The sequence below is a fragment of the Balaenoptera borealis genome (genome assembly GCF_965194805.1).
Source record: "Balaenoptera borealis genome assembly, chromosome: 6".
Classification (NCBI taxonomy): Eukaryota; Metazoa; Chordata; class Mammalia; order Artiodactyla; family Balaenopteridae; genus Balaenoptera; species Balaenoptera borealis.
Genome location: NC_138863.1, coordinates 59,509,749 through 59,519,684, shown reverse-complemented (window position 1 = coordinate 59,519,684; position 9,936 = coordinate 59,509,749).

Genomic DNA, 9,936 nt, shown 5'->3' with positions numbered 1-9,936 from the left:
TTACCTGTCTCCTGAAGAAGTCTTTAAAAATGTGCTTTGTGCAGTCTACTGATTTCTGTCAGCACCAAAAATTATCTTTAAAAAACATTCAGTGTCATTAACAAATCAAAATCTTTAACAATTCATGTCTCTACAATTCTTTTAACAAAAAACAGATATACTACTCTAACTTATAAGATTCAGAAACTTCCAGTAGATAGCAAGGAAAGGTAAAAAAAATCCAAACTAAGATGCTCTTTAGAAATTAGTAGGCTTTTATTTTACCAGTAACATTAGAAACATCCATTCTAGAATCAGAAAAAATACTTTTCTCAAATTAATAAAAATTAATAACCTCAAATCATAAATAGGCGAGTGGACCCCTCTCTAATTCACACACCACATCAATACGGATTGTGAAATTGAAAAAAAAGTTGACTTATCATGATTTGGTTTAAAGATGAATGTAAATCCCCCCATCCCTGATAATGTTAAAATATTGTTAGGAAAGCTTAATATCTCCACAATCAAGTATATCTCTGTTCTTGGTGGTATCAGCAACGTTCAGAAACTTCCACCGAGCCTTACTTCTATCCCAGTGTAACTTCCCATCTTTGAAAAACGACGCCAAATAAACCAACATGCATTTATGTGCTGTGAGTGCCTTGAAGGTTATGCATCTTTTGGTCCTTATTTAGGAGACACAGCAGAGCCACAAGATCGTAAGATTTGGACAAAGTAACATGTATGAAATGATGAGAGAAAAATTAAGAATTTAACTGGGTTGAACCAACTAAATCAGGGACCAGGTGGGCTACACAATACCACAACAAAATTTCACAGAGAAAGGAGTCTCCGGGACTTCCCTGGCAATCCAGCGGTTAAGACTGTACTTCCACTGCAGGGGGCACGGGTTTGACCCCTGGTCGGGGAATTGATATCCTACATGCCGCGCGGTGCAGCCAAAAAGAAAAGAAAGGAAAAAAAAGTCTCAGACCGGGACTCAGTGACTGGATAGGCCCGAGGGAAATGGAGGACAAAGCTGTCATTTTCCCAGGTGCAAAAAGGGATGACTGAAGGGAGAGCGACAGAAGCCAGAACGCAGTGAGTCAGACGAAGTGTTGGCTTGTACGGTCATAGGGAGCTACAGAGGGATTTAGATGGAAGGAATGGCTTATTAAAAGCAGTATTTGGGGGCAGATGGTGTGAGGTATGTGCCATTGCACAGGACGCTCTTAGAAGAATCCAGGCATAAGACCGTAGCCCACAGGGAAAAGGACACCCCCTGGAGATATTTTAAAGAGAGAAATGGCCCAGTATTCTAAGTGAGGGGGGCAATACCATGTGGCGGTTAAGAGCATGGGCCGGGGCCAAAGGAAAAAAAAAAGGGGGGGAATTTCCTGGCTGTCCGGTGGTTAGGACTTGGCACTTTCACTGCCAGGGCCCGGGTTCATTCCCTGGTGGGGAAGATACTGCAAGCTTCATGCGCCGGCCAGGGGTTTCTGGAGACCTACCCCTCCACTTATGACTGAATGACCTTGGGCACACTGATTAGTTCTTTCACCTGAGACATGGAACAATGAGGCCTGCCCGCCAAGGACTGTTGTGAGGATTAAAGGCCTGGAAACACGTTAGCACAGTGTCTGGGGCATAGTAAGTGTCCAATAAATGGACAATAGTATTTTTGATTATTTAAATTTTAAAAATTATTATTAAGAGAGAAGACTCACCGATAACTTCCACATTTCTAACCGAGGGGTACCACAGACAGAACTGGGAGAGAAAGGCTCCAACGGGAGGTGAGCAGCGAGTCCCAATAACCGGAGACTTAAGCTGAGTTCACGTGGAGAGCGAGCATTCTGGCGGAGGCCCCTACAAAATTAAAACCCAGCAGTTCATGTCTAAGTACACAAATAAAATTCAGAAATGAAAGGTACTCTTCAGGAAACAAAATATTAGGGAAATTGCTACATTTTACTTTCAAAGCCTGTTTCTTGTAAGACTTTGCTGAAAAGAAAACTAACAATTCTTTGGAAAGCATATATTTTGTTCAGTGATTAAAAGAAAAAAACAGAAAACAAACAAATAAAACATGAAGGGCACTCGAGTTAAAAAACGGAGAAAGAAAAGTTTCTGAAATGTGATCATTTGGTCCTGAAATTGACCATACTTAGAACAAACAATTGAATGATTTCTACTTTTTCTGCATGTGTCTCTCCATCTCTGGCCTTCTATAATAAAAGTTTGCAATAGTCAATTCTCAATTAACTTTGTTAATGGAGAGGAGCAGTGACATAGATAAAGACAAACTACAGATAACACAAAAATGATTTACTGCCACTCATAGGTTCCCCTCAACCCCCAGCCTCCCATCTTCTCAAAGGCCTCCAATCAGCGCCTTCAGACCCCCAATGTGTGGTGTCAGAAGGAGACTGTGGGTCACATAGATAATCTACTCAAGGGTAATGGATCTGACTACAATTTAGCATTGATTAATTATAGTGTCCAATTTTAATTCAGTGCTATTCGCTAACTAATTAGATAAGGTTTTTCTATGTCCTATTTTTGGCACAGAAAATTCTAAGCATAGGTACTTTAAAATTAGCAGCGCTGTTGAGATTTAATAACTATTTATCTCCAACCTCACAATGAGCACTGTGCAAAGGTCAGGAGACCTAAGTTCTTCCCGGTCCTACCTGTGACAGGGGCTTTGCAACGCCAGCTAATACATTCACTTCTCTGAACTGTTTCCTCATTTATAAAGTGGGGTTGGACAAGGTGGATGTCTGAGGTTGCCTCCAGGGCTACCATTTTTGTCGAGGTCATCCTTATGATGCATACCTTGTTTTTAACATGTTTGCCCTTGGACCTGTACTCATAAATTTATGGCAGTGGTTCTTATCCAGGGGCAATTTTCCTCCCAGGAAACACGTGGCAATGTCTGGAAATATTTTTAGTGTCAGGACTGGGAGGGAGAAGGTGATACTGGCATCTAGTGGGTAAGAAGCCAGGGACGCTGCTAAACACTGTATCAGTACAAGGCTCAGGACAGTCCTCTACAGCAAAGAATCATCTTGTCCAGAGTGTTAATAGTGTCGAGGTTGAAAAACCCTAATACACAGGAAGGTATTCTGACATAGGTCAGTGGTCTAGGAATTGCCCTATTTTGGAAGAGGAACAGAAGTTTAAATTATAGGATAATAGAATATTAAATTGGAACTGACTACTGAAGCGCCAAAGATTCTATAAATATGAAATTCCAAAAAGTGAGGTACCACATCTCCTCATGGAAATTTCAAAGAGCGTTATTAAAAGCTGGATATGCAGCCCTAAAACCTGCAAGGAGGCCATAAAAGGGTTGCAAGTGTAGATATTGGGGGGAGCATTTGTAAAAGGAACTCTTTTGCAGACAGCCACTGCCCTGTGTGACTCTTAATCCCATCCTACAGGGAAAGAGCTAAATTGGAGCCATTTTTAATTCTGCCCCCAGAGAGGATCCTGGGAGCAAAGAGGTTCCAAAATCTCTGTGGAGTGGAAAGTTCAGAAAACGAGGAATAAGAAGAGAGCACAGCTAGAGGATAGTACGTCTGGCCCATCTCCCAGAACTATTGTTGGAGGGACCCTGCAGGGGACGCTCTGAAGAGCACAAACACCCTTATAAGAAAAAGGTTCATTTTTAAGCATCTGCCAGACCCAGATGGTGCCAAGCTAGCTCACAAACATACCATTCAAGTAAGCGCTTTCCTGTACCTTTTTCCTTCCAGCCTCCCTGTGCTCTGACCCCAGAGGAGTCTGAAGCTTAGAAAGTAGAGAAAGAGAAAAAAAAAAGCCATAGGCACTTCCTTCCCCAAAGGCAGGTGAAGAACAGCCTATGGGTGGGATAAGAGGAGTCTTACCTTTTAATGTATGTTGAAACACTGATTAATACATCCAAGTGGAATTCTATTTCTAATCAAGATTGTGTATTTTGGCTTAGGTTGATAGTAGGTACGACTTTCTATTCCTTAAGTAACTAGAACATTCCTGGAGGATGTCAGAACTTTCACCCAACAAAAGAGAAAAACCCCTCTATTAAATAAATTTTAGAAAGCAGTGAAAGTAAAATATATGTTTCATTCCATTACATCTTACTGGTCACACTTGTTCATATACTAGTTATATACACAAACTTCCATTTTCCTTCCTTTAGAAATGTAGTCAAGATTCCTTATAAACTCTGCCTACAGGGAAGAAAACACCCTTGCTAGATATTCTCTTTTTAACTATACTAGAAATATCAAATTTCCTGAGTTCAAAAAATATAATTTTGGGGTTCCTATGAGTTTTGAGTCCTGTTTATTAAACTTTGTACTCTGAGGGGAAAAAATTCTTACCTGTCATTAGACACAAAGTTCTCCAACGATTATACACTCCAGAGATTATGCACTCAGTTATGAGTTCTCCCAGTACCTGTAGCCTAACTTTGATGATCTCAGATTTTCAAGATTTGAGTTTAATAACATTGTCAGATATTTTGAAAGGATGCCTTTTCAGCTATTGACATACATTAAATATGTTAACTATTTTGTTAACTACAGGTTCCTGATTCACTTAAAAGCCATAGAATCCAGAATGTCATCTTAAATTTGCATGGACCTGAAATAATTTCTCCTGGGTGTCTTCAAAGGCACAATAGAGAGGTTTAAAATTGGTAGAAATGTCATGCGAAGATGGAAAAACAGTTTTGTATTTATTTAATTGTATACCACAAGTAAGTCTTCACCTAGAGATTTTTTCAAATTAAATATTATTGTTTCTTTTCTTTATACTTCCCTTTATATGATTATGACTAAAGAGAAAGAAGAATATTCAAAGCCTTTAGAATACTTCCCGGGGCCCCTGATCCTCTAAAAGTGAGATCGATAGACCAGTAGGTTCAGCAGGACCTGGGAGCTCATTAGATACAGAATTTCACGCTCTGCCCCAGATCTACTGAATCTGAACCTACATTTTACAATATTTCTAGGTGATTCTCGCAGATGTTAAAATTTGAGGACTGAGCTAAGCCACCGTTGAAGAGGCCTGTGATGATACTGGCTAACAATTCAACCCAAGACAATTAAGCGGAAATAACCCAGTTAGGATGAATTTCTTTAGATTCAAAAAATAAATCCACAGTAGAAGCAAAGTAAATCCTTGGAATGAAAATCCATTTTAATCCAAAGAGAGTGCTGCCAGAGACATTTCACAAAGTGCCATCTGTAACCATAAGCAACTGATTCAATGGAAATACAGCTTGGACTCAGTGTGTAACTCCCAAAACTGTGTTGGCCAGCTCTTGTGTAGAACTCACAATATTCCTAATAATCCTGGCTGACTAATAATTGTGAACATTTTTTGTGTCCTCTTTTTTTTGGCCTACCTTATGACTTCCTAAACCCATGGACAAGATTGGGAAGATAGGAAGAAAAATATTGTCCCAATGCATATTTTTTTTTATGCTGTTTGGGTGATACCTGCACCAGTGGTTCTCACTCTTTGCTACACATTCTAGAATCAGCTGGAGAACTTTCAAAGATCCCCATACCCAGGCTGTACCCCACACCAATTAAGTCAGAATCTCTGGAGTTGAGACCCAGGCATCAGTAGTTTCTAAAAGTCTCCAGGTGACTACAATGTGCAGCCAATGGGAGCCAAAGACCTATCCAAGTCAAACTGAAGAAGCTGACAATTACATGGTGGATTCGTCAAAAGAAATAGCTAGTATTCATAATTTATGCCCCAACTAGATTGGGTGGAGGTTAGGGGTAGTCATCTAAACTGACACATTACCCTCTCCCCCAACCACTACCCTTACTCAGACTCTCATGATCTCTAATCTAGACCATGATAGTGGCCTACTCGCTGGTCTCCTGCTCCTAGTCTTGGCCCATCATACATTGGTCTACATTGCCCGTCTTCTTCTCTATCTACACCGCTCCCCCAGCCCAGTGATTTGCCTAGAAAAAAATCAGACCATGTCCCCCCAACCTTAAAACCCATCAAAGGTTCAACTTTGCCCATCTAATAAGTTCCAAGCTCCTTAACCTGGCAACTTAGGCCTTCCGCGGTTTATCCCATGCTAACTCCTCCAGCTTCACCTCCTGATCTCCTACCTCTAAGCTCCAGCAACTCTGAACCAGTAACACATTTCCACATTCCCCAAGCCACTCGACGCCCTTCAACCTTCGCCCATGCCTTCTTTTCATTTCTTGGACTAGCTAACTCCTGCTCACCATTCAAGACCTCAGCTCAGATGTCCCTCCTCCCAGAAGCCTTCATTTTGCCCCACCCAACTCCCTTAAAGGTTGCTTTCAGTGGGGCTCCTTTGTGCTCCAGAGGGAAGGGAATAGCATGTAAATAAGCACAGAGGTAAAAGAGCATGGTATGTTCTGAAAAAAGCAAATAAGCATTTAAAATAGATGCAGGAGACAGATGTAGTGCAAAAGAGATGGGAATCCCAAATAATCAACCACCTCGTTTCCATTACAAGGCAGATACACACAGCCAGGTGATGACAGGCTCTCTAAATCATGAGAGCTTGGGTAAAAAAGGAACCCAAGCCAGTAAAAGGGAGAATTTTCTCTGTTGAAACTATAAAAACTGCATTCATTACAAATTTAATTTTAAAACTTACTGAAGAAAGATGAATTCCTAAACTCTGAATGATAAATAGACTTTATGTGATTCTATCTGTAACTACTATCTAATCACTTTTACAACCCTCAGACTTTGATGAAGTTTCAGAACAATTTTGGGTTATTTTTGGTGTGAATAGTCCAGGAACCTCCTAGCCTGTGTTATTTTCATCAGAACCTATGAATTTTTTTAAAAAAAAAGAGAATTATCATAACCATCTGGCCCCTAAAATAATAACAATAAAGCCACCCAGCTAGATTACAAATGGTACCAGGGTCACATGGACTGTTTCCAGTGCTGTTTCTTTTGCCTTGTTAGTCAATATTTTTTTAGTTTCTCTTCCAGGTGGTTCAGTTGAAGGAAAGAAAATAACTAACATTTATTCTGTATCTATTTGTATGCCAAACACTGTGTTTGAAGTATTTCTGTATATATCTCCGTATATAATAGTTACAGCAACCTTGTGAAATAAGCATTATTATTTACCTCTTGCAAATGAAGAAACTGAAGCTCGGGAAGCTTAAGTAAGCTGCCCAAGATCATACAATTGGTAAGATACTAATAAGTTCCATAAACCTGCATCTTTATTCACAAAATAACAATGACAATAGTACAATTAAAAGGAAAAGAAAACAAAGACTCAAAGCTTATGCCAAGCCCAAAGCAAACATAGCAAAGTGTATACAAGTAGCTAACAGTGTCATTTCTCTGCACAAAGTACTAGAATTCAACAAACAGCTCTTAAGGATACCAGCTAATCTTTGACTGCCAATACTAAACTAATAGAAGGCTCTCGTGTTTGTATTTCTTCATCAAGGAACAAAATTTCCGACATAGAGTAAAGGAAGAAATAAAGCACAAAGCCGAGAATATTCTAAGAAAATGTTAAAAACAGAGCTGTTTTTCAATGTTGTGTGTGTGTGTATGATCTCAGATATCAGACTTTTTCTCCTCATCTAAAATCATATTATTATCAGACTACTTCTTTCCTAGAAACTGCATTTTACTGATAAAATCTGAACTTACAAATCAGCTTCAGAAGGATGTGTTAAAGATTCAGACCACAGCATTCCAAAATCCCTCCTCCATCACCCAAACACAAGTTCTAATGTACTGGTGTTTCAAAAGTGGATGTCTCTTACCTCTTAGCTACACTTTAAGAAATGGAAGGAAACCTCATTTGGAGCCTCAGAAGAAGGAATCACTTGTAAAAAAAAAATAATAAACATATATCTCAACTTGTAATTTCAGTGCAGCTTGACCTTTCAATGCTGATGCGGCCTATTTGTGGTGGCGACTCTATTATGTGCATGAGTCCATTAATATCTTCTGGATATAATATCATACTCCATTCACCACATTAAGAGTTTAGCAGCTGAAAACTCCAGATACACTGAGGTTGTCTGGCTAAAAAACACTGACTGTTTTTGGATGGAATGTCCTATAAATATCAATTAAATCTATCTGGTCTATTGTGCCATTTAAAGCTTCTGTTTCCTTATTTATTTTCATTTTGGATGATCTGTCCATTGGTGTAAGTGAGGTGTTAAAGCCCCCCACTATTATTGTGTTACTGTCGATTTCCTCTTTTATAGCTGTTAGCAGTTGTCTTATGTATTGAGGTGCTCCTATGTTGGGTGCATATATATTTATAATTGTTATATCTTCTTCTTGGATTGATCCCTTGATCATTATGTAGTGTCCTTCCTTGTCTCTTGTAACATTCTTTATTTTAAAGTCTATTTTATCTGATGTGAGTATTGCTACTCCAGCTTTCTTTTGATTTCCATTTTCATGGAATATCTTTTTCCATCCCCTCACTTTCAGTCTGTATGTGTCCCTAGGTCTGAAGTGGGTGTCTTGTAGACAGCATATATATGGGTCTTGTTTTTGTATCCATTTAGCAAGCCTGCGTCTTTTGGTTGGAGCATTTAATCCATTCACATTTAAGGTAATTATCAATATGTATGCTCCTATGACCATTTTCTTAATTGTTTTGGATTTGTTTTTGTAGGTCCTTTTCTCCTCTTGTGTTTCCCACTTAGAGAAGTTCCTTTAGCATTTGTTGTAGAGCTGGTTTGGTGGTGCTGAATTCTCTTAGCTTTTGCTTGTCTGTAAAGCTTTTGATTTCTCCATCGAATCTGAATGAGATCCTTGCCGGGCAGAGTAATCTTGGTTGTAGGTTCTTCCCTTTTATCACTTTAAGTATATCATGCCACTCCCTTCTGGCTTGTAGCGTTTGTGCTGAGAAATCAGCTGTTAACCTTATGGGAGTTCCCTTGTATGTTGTTTGTCATTTTCCCCTTGCTGCTTTCAATAATTTTTCTTTGTCTTTAATTTTTGCCAATTTGATTACTATGTGTCTCGGCATGTTTCTCCTTGGGTTTACCCTGTATGGGACTCGCTGTGCTTCCTGGACTTGGGTGGCTATTTCCTTTCCCATATTAGGGAAGTTTTCGACTATAATGTCTTCAAATATTTTCTCTGGTCCTTTCTCTCTCTCTTCTCCTTCTGGGACCCCTATAATGCGAATGTTGTTGCATTTAATGTTGTCCCAGAGGTCTCTTAGGCTGTCTTCATATCTTTTCATTCTTTTTTCTTTATTCTGTTCCACAGCAGTGAATTCCACAATTCTGTGTCTTCCAGGTCACTTATCCGTTCTTCTGCCTCAGTTATTCTGCTATTGATTCCTTCTAGTGGATCTTACAGGATTAAAATGAGAATCATACTCTGGAGCTACCAACAATAAACACATGTTAAATATAACAACCTCACAGCAACAGAAATCATGCCCAAGATTTAATAGAAGATCAATTAAGGAGCTACTAACCCCTAATCTGAGGTCCCTATTTGTTCATCAAGGTTCACCATCATTTGTTCCCATCTTAACCTTAAGGAAAATAAACTAACATAAAATAAAATAGGGACTTCCCTGGTGGTCCAGTGATAAACAATTCCCCTTCCAATCAACCTGGGTTCGATCCCTGGTCCGGGAACTAAGATCCCACATGCTGCGGGGCAACTAAGCCCGCGTGCCACAACTACTGAGCCCATATGCTCTGGAGCCTGCGCACTGCAACTAGAGAGAGAAAACCCGCATGCCGCAACTAGAGAGAAGCCCGTGCGCCGCAACGAAAGATCCCACGTGCCGCAAATAAGACCCGACACAGCCAAAAATTTTAAAATAAAATAAAATAAACCACAGTGTATAAATAAAATAAAATAAAATAAAATGTTCCTGAATACCTCATGATACCCAAGGAGACCACAACAGTTCCATGTTGCATTAAAGAGGCTTTT